We start from the raw sequence: 13,165 nt of genomic DNA, 5'->3' as shown, positions 1-13,165 counted from the left end.
AGCATTGCTGGCAGGGGAAGAGAATGATGCACACGCCTTGTTAGCGGTTCTCATACGGAATCCAGCGGTGCATTGAATTGTACATGGGAATGAACATGGAAAGCAGCAGATTAAACTCTTAGGATTTCCTTGTTTAGCACAACCTTTGAAGGGTGATCTTGTTCAGCAGGTGCACCTTGGGAGTGTTAACAGGCCAGGAACTAAACAATACAGCCATGGCGTATCCAGAGACAAGACCAGCCAAAAGGCCCACAAACATTCACCAACAAGGACCTCACAGAAAAAGGATCACACAAAAGATCCAGACAGCCCTGGATCACCAAAACACCCTACTCAGAGTACCCAGAGAGCAAAAAGCCCCATCTCCCTCCCAGCCTGCTTCCCAACGTGTGATGTTCTTGTTCATGAAGAAGCGATGAAAAATATACATGAACTGAGGATTAGTAATTCATTGTAGCTCCTTGTCATTAAGTGAACACATATTTGAAACTATTGGCTCGAGCGATAAGTATTACAAGTCTTTGCAGCAGAAGATAGTCACAGAAAGAAATCTCTCGGAGTGGTTATTGTTACTGGAAGGCTCCCATTGCCTTGTGATAATGTTTATTGTAACTGCATGAAAGCACACTCATAAAGTCAAATAAATACGCTCCTTAAATCTCCATTATGTAGCGGAATGCAGTGGTGCGCCTGGATACGAAACGCAGCAGCTGTATTGTTCATGGACAGTGTTGGAATGAGTTCTGCCAAGGCGGCTGTGAGACCGAGCGAGATTTTGGAGAAATCAATGGAAATTTGACCATTAGGAACCAGGTTAAACCGAAAAAGAAATATTTGGTAACTTCGGTAACTTTTTGGATTTTCAATAAAATAAAAGTGCACTATTAATTTCTAACTAATCAGCATCATCAAACACCACCACAGTAATCTGCCAATGTTTTCATGTTGGCCCATTCCTATCGGCCCCGTGTAAAAGACGGAGGTGGACAAGTTGTTGCCCACAACTTTGGATTTGGAAGGCTTAACCACACATGGAATATCTTGGTGCTTGTTCAGCAGTGTTTGTAAAATAAACTAAGATACAGAAAATGAGAAGATGGAAAAAAGATCTGCAGAAGACATTACACGGTAGAGAAACGTCCACAAACATATCAACGACTGCGTGACGGACTCAGGCAGGGCCGGCGTCAGGAGAATATTCCATGTGATGTCTCTGGCAGACGTATCTTTACATTTGATGGACAGCGATGTTTCTCCTAACTTTAAGAGAACACAAAGATAATCTTTGTGGTGCTGTCTTCCTCTGATGGTATGGGTGATATATAGAAAAAGGATATCCGTTACATTATTTCTCATTTTAAAGTCACAGATCGTAATTTAAAACGTTTCTTCGATGGGCTTCATACAATATAGTGGAATTAAAAGGATTGGGGATAGATCTGGAATCGTGGTACAACCGACTCATGATGAACGCAGTGGCTGAACATTATTGACCATTTACACGGACAGCATCAAACTCATCCGAGCGACATTAATAACGCAATCTCTTTACCCCTGATCATAGTCCTTGCATACAAATGTTATGTCTTCCTTCTTCAGTTTGTGATTGAGAGGGAGCTGGCCAATGCCCATTAGGCCCCGGACAGATCTTAGAACAAGAAGGATTAGTAACAGCAAAAAACAAACAAAAAAAATGTTATGGTAAGCGAAAAGTCCTGGATTCACCCATTTCCATGGCCCAGATTGCCACATCTTCACACTGTGCAGTTTAGAGATGTCCCAGGCAAACCCCAATAACTGACACTCTTCAGACATTCGGTAATGATTAATCTGAGCCTTTTCTGGACACGGCCACTACGCGTACATGTTCTTGTCAAAAAGCTTTCTAAGAAGCGATTCCAGACCCGGAGCCTGAGCCAAGCTGGGGTGGAAGCGTGCACCGGATATATAAATATATATGTACAAAAATTTGTACATTCTTATTTCATTAAATCGACTCGAAGAAAATAAAGCTTTTTAGATGTGCCATTTGGCTGCAGGACAGCGTTAACCACAAACCGTTTGCAGCAAACAATGTCCCGTTTTCCGTGGACAGCTGTAATATTTCTGTATCGATTATGATGGTTTCACGGGGAGTATGAATAGAGCTCTGTTTTAAGTCTATAATAATCATGTTAAAAGAGTTAAGCTGGCCACGCTGTACTCAGTATCTATTAATATGTGACTTTTTAGCCATTTTAATGTATTTAATGAAATCAAAACCCTTTGTCGCTGAAGCGAGAACGTTATAATTGATCATAAACATGTTCTTCTCATAAAGGCCCTGGCAGCCAAGGGAGACCCTATATTAACATCTACCTCAATGTCCAGATTTTATAGATCTCTGGCCACCCTATTTTTAATGTCTTAAAAGCTTATTGTAAGCTTGGGGAAACTTCAACCTGTTTGACTATAATGCCCATCATCCACTGGGAGTTACAGGAGTTGTGTAGTGGGACACAGGTCTAAAGTTTGTCTTTGACCCTATGCCGCCGTGTGATTAATTCACATCCGCCCCGCTTGCTTTTCTTGTCCGTGCTGCCTTTAATGTGATTCTGTTTATTTTACTGTGTTATTTATCAGTTTTAAATGGTTCCTGTGTTTAGAATGAACTCATGTGATCTTCATTAGGGGAAAAGCATTATTGTTAAGAAAATAAAGTGTGTGGTTGGGTTGATTCTTGAAAATAACGTAAAGACAAACAAAAGGGAGGAGAAAACGAACTTATAAAACTTCAAAAGGACATTCACCATCAGATTGGGTGTATTTTTAAAAATCTGATTTAATGAAAAAGCACAAATGGCAAAAAAAACTAAAATCAATGATTGTGATATATATATATATATATATATATATATATATATATATATATAGATAGAGAGAGAGAGAGAGAGAGAGAGAGCACTATAAGCGATTTTATATTAGCTTTATATATTGTTTATATTAGCTATCATTATATAGAATATGTTTATCCCTGATATCTGGTGATTAACTCTTCCAAAAAGCTGCTGATTACTGGGTGCTTGTCAGAGGAAAACAGATTTATATTATATATATTTTTATCTACATCTATATATACACATACAGACACACAATCTTTTTTTCTGATGTAAAGAAGGTTTAATATCTATTTTTCATTGTCTCGGGAATAAAAAGCTTAGGATAAATGTACGTTGTTAACAGGGAGAAAAGGCAGTATTAAAATAGAGTAACAGTGGGGGAGCTGTATAAAACCGTCAAATGTGGCAACGAAACAATTAACACCTGTACATATGTATATAGGGATTATCGCCCGTGTGTGACAGCTCGGCCGAAATAGAAAAGGCATCTAATTATTATTACGGAAAAGTTTTTTTGGGGTTTTTTTTTTTTTTTAGATAAAATGTATTTTAAAACACTGCAACAATGTTACAATTTTTTCATCTCAATTGATTTCTGGTCTGGCATGTTCTTATTTCATTCAAATACTTAACACTCATTCAAACAATTTAAAAAATAAAGCAAAAGTAAGATTTATACATGACACCGTTATTAAAATAGCTCGCCCCTTCTTATGTTATCGATTATGTTCTGGATTCCCTTAAAAAAATAATGAATTCAGTCTAGTTATTCGGACTATGCTCTGTATATGGCAGGATAAGATGTCTGGCATATACATGGTTAAAAATGACATCTATTGTATATTCTGATAAGTTTCCGAGATTGCAAGCTCCCAAGACCAGTGCCCTTTCTCCTTTTGTACCAGTTTGTTTTTGTGTATGATTCTAATTTATTTTATTTACTCTGTTGTAACAGCGCTACGGAATCTGCTGGCGCTATATAAATAAATGTAATGTAAGACATTCTCTTTCTTTCTTAAGATGAGCTAAATTCTGTACGTAGACGCCCATCTGCACTATATGTAAGATTTCCCTGTCTGCCTCCAAGTTCTTTTCATCAAGGAATTCAAAAATAAAAAAAAATGTGTTTTCATTGCAAAAGATTTCCCCAAAGATGGAAAAGAAAGCAGCGGCCAAGACTTGCGTAAGGTGAACGAGACAGTATTTCTGGAGTCATTCTGACATTGTAAGCGTAGCTGGCACGAAACGAACCCCCCGTAATGATGTGTGATCTGCGAACATCCAAGGAAAGAGAATATGTTTGCAACTGTATTTTGCACACGTGATAAATCCAACATGGTTATACCCTGATGTTATCCTGGGTTCACTCTTAATGCTTAATCCAGACAGGAGATGATCCAATAGTTTAGGGAGGAACCAGTAAATTGACTCAATTTTATATAGAATTTGGAAGATGTTAAATAACAGGTTCAACGAATGACATTAATTGCACCGTTAGGACGATGAGAACCAGATATGTAATAAGTTCACATATTTCTTGCACTTTAAATCGTTTGAAGCACCTAGAACCTATGAGTGGTATCCTGTGATCTAGAACCAGATGAGAAAATAACTTTGGAACGAAACTTAATGGGGAAAGAGGTGGTGGTGCTTTAATTCCAGCACCATTGTCTAGAATGCAGCTCTGAAGTATTACTCTACTATATGATGCTCAAGTTATTTAATTTACACGAGAGAGTGGAGATTCCGGACTCAATGATAGCTCTAGATTGTATTACCCAATAAAGTTTTTATGGTTACATTTCCTGTTGTAGATCATTTGAGAATAATTACAGTTACTGTAGATAAATGTATCTAATGCAGATGATTCTGAGTGTCTACTCAACAATAGTTGGACTTGTGCCAGGATTTCTGTGTCCCGTGAAATTTTAGGCTACCAAGAGTAATGCTCTTTAGGGGGCCTAATGTATAAGTTATGATATCAAGTCTGTTTGAAACGGGACACATTGTTAAACTTTATGAACAATGGGTCTCATCTGCTCAGGGATAGCTTCACCTGATGGGGCCCCTAAGCAGCTGTTTAACCACCTCAGCCCATACACCTGGATAGGGTAATTTCATAAATTGTGGAAATGGAGTTCTCTGGAATCAATGGAATCCAAGTCTGGAATGCGTTGAGATAATGTCCCCCAGGATTACGGGAGAATTCTGCTTCATGCAATATGCCTGGTTGCATGTATTTTTTGGAATGTGGAGCATCTGCTTGGGACAAGTTTTGCTTCGACACGAGTCACGGAATTCTGTGGGCTAGCAAATACCATGAAATGAAACAAAAATGCAGCGTTCACGCCACCAAATACTTCCTATTTTAAGTACAGTTCTGCATTGGAACCCCAATCAGAACAGAAAATGCCTTGAAGGCTGCCGTTTACACAGTAAATCTGTCTAAAAGGGTAAAATGAAAGCAGGAGCAAGAGGAAAATATCTTTGACCTTGTGATTAAAAACACGTTTTCACGGACTTCGTTGCAGTAAGATAATGTGGACAGCGTGGGCCAAAATCTTTTATGATGCCACAAAACATTGTTAAAAAAACAATTACATTAATAGGAGTGGGATATTTCATAAGGTGGCTTTCTGAGCATGATGGGAGTCCTTGTCAGTTTGCTAGCTTGCCAGACCTGTTTACAATTTGATTGCAGAGGGAGCACAGCACCGGAACGAGTTACTTTTGTACAACTGAAACATAATAAACCTATAAGTCCCTCTGCCGCCAGGGGCCCCGTACGCCATGGCTGAATAATGCATTTCAGGGTTGTTTTTACGAGGAAGGGTTAAAGTGACAAGGTGCTGGAGTATTTGTTTTAAATTGTCTTTTAAGTCGCGGACTCCTGAGACAAACGATCTCTTTCAAGCAGCTATAAGCTGAGTAATGTGAGCAGGGACCATTATGAGCCACGTGCAATAAACCGATTCCTTAAGTTTTCTCCGCAAAGAGCGTATGCTCTTCTAGCCTGGGCAATTTGGCCATTATAGTAATTCCGTCTGGCAGGTGTCTCTACGTGCTGCACCGTATCGGAGGCACTGGGACATGTCATTGTGCAGATGCATTTGGAGCCGCCGATGAAAGCTTCCCTTCTGATGCCGTTGCTGGATACGCCAATTTTCCCACCACTCTCGCCTCCTACGTACATCCATCCCCAACTCTACACGTCTTTGTGACTCGGGTCCCCGAGCGCATTGCCATGGAAATACGTGACATGGGAGATAAATGCTCAGCAAATCCTTAAACACAAACCATATGCCGGAGTAAAAAGCGAGACTTTAATGGCTGTTCCAGGAACGTTCCTACTACTTAATCATCCTCCTTCAGATGGGCTTGAAATTGCACTTCATCTAATACGGCTCCGTACACTCCTGCTTCTGAATTTCCATGCGCGCTTTTCTCCTTACGCTTTAATATATATATAGGAAACATTTGCATTGCTGCCCAAATTCTGAGTACTTTTCAGTGAGTTCCGTAACACTCACCGTGTCCACTCCAGATGTTCTGGGTTCAGCCGGGGATCAGGCCCGGCCAGCCAATGTATGCATAAAAAAACCTTGAATTCATGAAATTCGAACCCAAAATCCTTATTCAATTATTCCAAAAACTACAGGTATTTGGATGGCTCTTTAATGTTGTTACAATGTTCAGTGTTTACACTTGTGCTGTTTTATTAGCTGTTCTTATGCGCAGAATGTGCTTTGAAGGGTTAAACGGTTGGCTGGATTAATGAGGCGCCAATTTGGGCGATGCCAATCTTGCACAGATTTAGGGCCAGGAAACCACATTTATAACTTGAAACGCTAAACAGTTTTGCTTCGACTGCAATCTGTTTTGGGTAATTTGTAATATCAGATTCCAGAACTCAAGGTCGGAATATACATTGTCCCGGCGTCATGGGAGTTGTGATCCTGTGCAGATAAAACTAATAAATTGTTAAAGGTGTGCTTGTCCTCTGCAGTAATGCCTTTAGTCTCCGCTCCTCCATATTGTAACATGAGTTTTCACGTTAAAGTGACCATCCTCTGTTTAAAATACTTTCCAGAGCCGAATTCACAACAATCCATCCTTCCCTGCGACGACATTCCGTGATTTCTTTTTTTACAGTAAACTCATCTTGCAAAGAATACGTTAAACATTCCTCCGGGCGCCAGGACGGATTCATTGGAGCAATATTCTTAGTATATAAAAAAAAAAAAGCTTTAAATGTTTAATTTTTACAAAGTCTTAACTTTATAATGTTGTTAAACAAAAGAATGTTTGGAAGCATTTAAAAAGAATGTTTTGTGAAGTAAGGAAGGACGATGAATGATTCAACTTTTTTTTTTTTTAAAGTGAAACGGTTTGGCTTTGTGGAGTAAGCCGGGCCCTTGTGCAGACGGGCTGGCAGCGAATGGGTTAGGGCACGGTCTCGCGGATGCTGATGCCCACTTCATGTTCTTCAAACCATGGTCTGTTGGGTACCGACCCTCAATCAGATACGCTTCAAGCACCAGCACCGAGAAGCAGCCAGCTCCTGTCAGACATCTTCACGCAGCCCTGGCCGCAGCTAATTAACGGATGCAAAATTCTGCATTATAGAGAGATTCTGAAACAAGAAGGTCAACGCCGAAGCTCCGTATCTCAGTCGCAATTCCAAAAGGCAGCATTAATATTCAGGGGATCTCAGTTCTACTGCCAAAGAACACGTTGCCCATAACTGGCTATAAATGAACCCTGGGGGTACCCTGGGGTACACTGCCAGGGTAGTTGGGGTCCTGCAATACTCCCAAAATGAACTGCATTATTTGGGGATGTTTCTGATAACCGATCGATTTGCTGCATTTTTTTGGCTCTCTCTGTGAATTTTGGTATTTTTTATAACTTTACAACTATAAAAGCTTTGAAAAGCCTTATTACCTTCACATCCAGTGGAATGGTTCAAACAACATGAATAGTCCGTTGGTTGCTCTAGTGATAAGAACCCTTTTTAAACTTTGCACCAGAATCCCCCCATTGACTATGTCCGGCTGTTTTAGGGTCTTCCATGCTTTCCAGTAATGCAGGAAACTATTAGCTAAATAAAGATTCCAACATGTAAAACTTTAATAAGCAGGTTGTTAAGTATCGGATCCACGAACATGCACCAGCACCATCTGAGAAGAGTGTCCAGCTGCAAGCCGATGAATTCATCTACAGGAAGACGGGGAAAAAGACAGAAAAGTCCACTGGGTACGTTTCCTACTTTCTCGCGTTTCACAATAATGGTTTCTGCCACTTTCGGTGGGGAAAGAACATTATCCAAAAATAGCAATCACTGTAATGTATTCAGCATGTCAATGACAGCCAGGAAAATAAATGTGTAGTGAAATTAACAACGTATCCTGAATGTCAAAATAGCTCTGAATGAGCCTGACAGCCTAAAGTGGCCGGTCTAATGGGGGAAAGATTGTGGAGGGGACCGGTGCTCCTAATTAACTCAAGCTGGACTCTCTGCCGGCAGTGCCTTTTGATGAACGCTCACGCTTGCCGGGCCACGCCAAGCCTCCTAAAGCTCATTTTCGAAAGGACTTCCATTTTTATTTATAATTTACATACCGACACAGAAACACAGATTTTCATAATAACCTGCTTCTATTCTATAGTACACAAGCGTAACCTTCATTTTGTGTTTTATTTATCCAGTGCACTGCAGTGCAGATTTTACAGCGGCAGTAAAGCAACGCTGCGCTGTATTATTAGAAATAAGACTGTCTATTAAAATAAGTAGACGGGTCTGATAGCAGCTTCTGCAAAATGTGACCCGCATGGAAATTCATCTTCACGTCCATCGCAGGTGCAGGCCATGGAACGCTTCTTACCGTGCGGGATTTAATTAACAGAACATGTAATAGGGTGATAATGTCCTCTTAATGGATCTTCAAAATGTCCCCGACTCTCAGATGGCAGTATTAGCAGCTCTGTGCTCACAATACCATGTCAGATCATACAGCATACAAAATGAACGTTTAATGACATTAGATTAACATTTAGATATCACTTTCATAAGGTACAGAGCAGAAACCTTCTGCTGAACTATGCCGAGCCAAAAAAACACAACAAAAAAACACAAATGAAATCTATCGCAAGCAGTAACAATAAATATGGAATATCAAGGTCCCAATCTTTGAAAATGATATTTAATAATAATAAAGTATTTAATACCCTTTACTGTTCTGGATACTGGGTCTTCTTCTGGAAAGTTGCTCCATGTTTTTTATCCCATCTACTTCAAGCTTGGGAGTCTTGACAATTACAGGAATGCATTTTTTGCATGCCGCAAATAATACTATATTAACATACGTTTAAAGATTTATGTTACATTTGTAAAGAACCAAGTTATTCCATAATCTTTATGGAACAAAATTAAGGGAGACCCATAACTCAAATACAAAAGATCAGAAAAACATGGGGGGGGGGGAGAATCCGACCAAAGGAGCCAAACCATGCGTTCCAATAATGTGGAACTAAAATATCATTCCCACAATAAAAGAAAGGGTCGCTGAAATAGCATATTACATGTTAATGAAAGACACATTATGGTCCCAATGGCCAGATTTCAAACAAATGAGATATCAGAGAACAATAACGGCTAAAAAGGAAACGTTTTTGGAAAGTGACGTGAACCAACAATGCTGATGATAGGATAACATTCCTTAATAGAGTCTCCTGCAAAAATGAATATGCATAATTAGCCACGCTGTGTAATACTATATGATTAGAATAAACCAAAGCGCCTTAATGTTTGTATTTAATTTCCCTTGTGAGTTAGTTGTGCTATTGTAATAAACCTTGGCGAAAAGCTAAAATGACCAGATTCTCCAAATTATAGGGGATTTTTTTTCCAAGCAGCAAATGGAGGGACAAATATATATATTATAATATATATATATATATATATATATATATATATATATATATATAATTTTTTGCAGACAATTAGCAGCCATTTCGTTGGATGCTTTACGGTGCTCTTAAGACAGACATTCTAAAATGTCTTCATTTCAAGACATTCAATTAAAAAATATATCAACCATAAAATGTTACTTTTTTTATAACTTAATTACAAAGCTATTAAAAGTTAATCATGATACAAAGTAAGCATCCAAACAGGATTACACATTTACTACGAGTGATCTCTATTACGTTATCGAACTAAGTTTTAGGTTGAAGTCGACTTCATGCAGCCCCAGAGCCCGGCACAATGTATGATCTGCTGAAAATAATCATTTCTCTGTATATTACCAAAAGAACCGATTCCAGCTGCAGCGAGCGAGGACTTTTATTTACGTTACAATTTATCTAGGATTTTTACGCATTTTATTTTAATCTGGTAGATGCCAATTTTTGTATTTTGGAGCGAGTCCATAACTAGAGATTTATTTCAGAAAATAGCCATTATAAAAGTGTAGATTTTTTAAATATTTGGTATACAAGGTAATATGTAAATCAACGCACTGGGGTCCATGTGTTAAAGATTAAACCCAGGAATAAAATCTCTTTCCAAAGGAAGGTGCTGGTGCTCGTTTATTACGCATTACTTAGTAGATAATATTACTTATTACCTCATGATAGGGCGCTCAGTGTTTAGAAAACCTTTAGAGCCATGGGGGAAAAAGCCCCCCAAATCATCATCAATGAACATAAAGCGATTACGCTGTTCAGTGCCGAGGGGAAACATGCGGCACTCGTCCCGTGTATGTGTTCTGTGCGAACAGAACTCTATCGCAGCATGAATATTTCTGGAAGAATAAAACACATCCCCAAAAGAGAATTTAAGGACAAGACATATTCCAAGGCGCTTTAAGCAATGACATTATCAAAAAGTTTTGTCCACATTACGTTGGCCTTTCCGGGAATATAATAGTTAATAGGGCTTAGAACGCACCAATTTCCCACTTGGGTATATTTTATCATTTTCTCAATATTTGCAGACTTTCTATATATTCCAGATGGAATTTCTTACTCGGTTTCAGACAGGGAAATCAGATCCACGGCCGACTAACTGTATAATTTGTTGTGTGACTGGTGAATGCGTGTCCCCATTTTGCATGCCACATTTTGAACCAATAAAAAAAGTAATATTGCCTTTCCGAACTGATTATGGTATCTCGTTTTAATCCATGTAATCCAATATGTTGGAAAGCAGGGCCAGATCTGGCAACACCTGATTTTTTTATGCGATTAAGAAGGATTTGGGGTCTAGGAAACCCTTGCGGCCATGGGGGGGGGCCTGCTGGCAAGCCTAAACATGAGGGGCAATTAGAACCAAACCTGTTGGTATTTTCTTTAAACAGGGAGCAGTTTTCCTGTTTTATAATAAAGCAGTGATTTTGTCTTCATATAATGTGCAATGTCTCTGCCGCCTGCTTTTTTGGTTGATTCTGCTGGGAACTGGTGCGGCCCCCATAATACTGGGATGTTTGAATACAGTGCTGGGGAAGTGAAGGGTTATAAGTCTTGGTTACTTCACCGGAGATCATCAGAGCTCCCCGGCACATGGGACTCAGTGAAGTTCCCCCAAACCAATAAGCACAGTTTGAAGTTGCGATTCAGACACAGAAGTAAATCCGGGGACAGAAATCTAGAATGAATGCATTACGAGCTGATGTTCTCATGCACCCAGGTCGCATTTAAGAGAAACAGTGTTGCAGCTGTCTTAATTTGAAGAAATTTACACTCTCTCTGGCTAGTTAATGGAAAGAGGGTTCCCGTTTTGGCATCCCTAGTGTAGTTCCATGTGATTTAAGATGACATCATGAATTCCCTCTCATTTTTGGAGAGTTTATTTAGCTGACGTAAAGATGTTTTTTCAGAAGTTTATACGAACGCTCCAAATGTTTTATCGAGTCGACTCAGAGTTTCCTCATTCCAACGACCTGCAGTATCCACTCTCGTCCAGACACAAGATCCCGGTCAGCGTAACTGTGTGAGGTCTGTTTTGAGATTTAAGGATTAAGGAATTATAACAGAGGCACCGCAAGGGGACACAGATTTCCTTTCTGCTCTCCAAATTTTCTTTGTAATTGTATACAGAGTAGAGAAATCAGTAAAATCAAAGTTTTTTTTTAACCTCATCTCCGCCATGGTGGGCAACAAAATATGGCTCCACCATGTGCTTCCAGCAATCTCCCAGAGCTTTGCGGGGGTCTGACTAACCCAGCTTCTGATTTTAATTGTAATTACGTACTTAGTGTTTGATGGTCCATTAGTCAGAATGTGTGGTGCTTCTTTGCCACTCTTGAAATACTGTCTTTCCTGACCAGCCACAAGAGATTGGAACCCAATCATTGAGGATCACATCCCAAACAGAACAAGATAGGGCTGTTGTCCTTCCTAGATGTATGAGCATGGAGGTAAACCTGGAGCCTTTCTTTGTAGATGGTATCTTGGAAGGCAAATCACTTGACAATAACATCGACTAATCCTGAATAAAATTACTCTGATTCCAATGTAAACTCACTGGGACATGGTGAATGCAGCAGCAAGCGTTTAACCGTATGTTTAATGTTAAAGGGACCACATAAAAATCTAGGCCCCATACGGCCCCCGTCTAGTCGCCCGTTTCTCCTGCTGTAGAGACTCAAACCTTAATCAGTAGTTGGTCTCCTCTTAGGTTCAGGAGCCAGATGTCTATCCCACACATGTTTAATACCCTCACTGTATTACCCCCTACCACTTCATTTACTGTAATCCTCGACTATGTAACATTTTTACTAAACATTAATATTTACGGCACAGATTGAGATATTTTTTTGATACAGAGGGGCGCACGGATTTCTTAAGACTTACAGGTACCCTGTACTTGTTTGAAATTCTTTCATTCAATCAGTATTGCAATCCATACATTTAGTCCGTGACTGAGAATGTAGGTAATGCCTCATATATCCATTAGTCTGTTTCAACTGGTCCAGTTTCACAGATCCCTCAATTTCCCTGAGATAAAATTTAAACTAATACTCTAATACACTTCTTATAAACTAGAAACAATTGTGTTTTAAATGACACAAGAGCCTCCATTGTGGTCACTCCATTGAAACATTATTTTCAGCGGTATATAATTTGTTTGTCTGAATTCTAACCATCGAATACAGATTATTAGAAATCTTTGGTCGCTGTCTATAGCGGAGCTCAATGTGTCTTTCATTAACATGTAATATTCTATATCAGGGACACATTGTTTCATTGAAGGAATCATTTTTTATTCCAGTACAGCACGATCC

Source organism: Spea bombifrons, chromosome 13 (genome assembly GCF_027358695.1).
Source record: "Spea bombifrons isolate aSpeBom1 chromosome 13, aSpeBom1.2.pri, whole genome shotgun sequence".
Lineage (NCBI taxonomy): Eukaryota > Metazoa > Chordata > Amphibia > Anura > Pelobatidae > Spea > Spea bombifrons.
The sequence above is the reverse complement of the archived record's forward strand: the minus strand, read 5'-3'. Positions refer to the sequence as shown.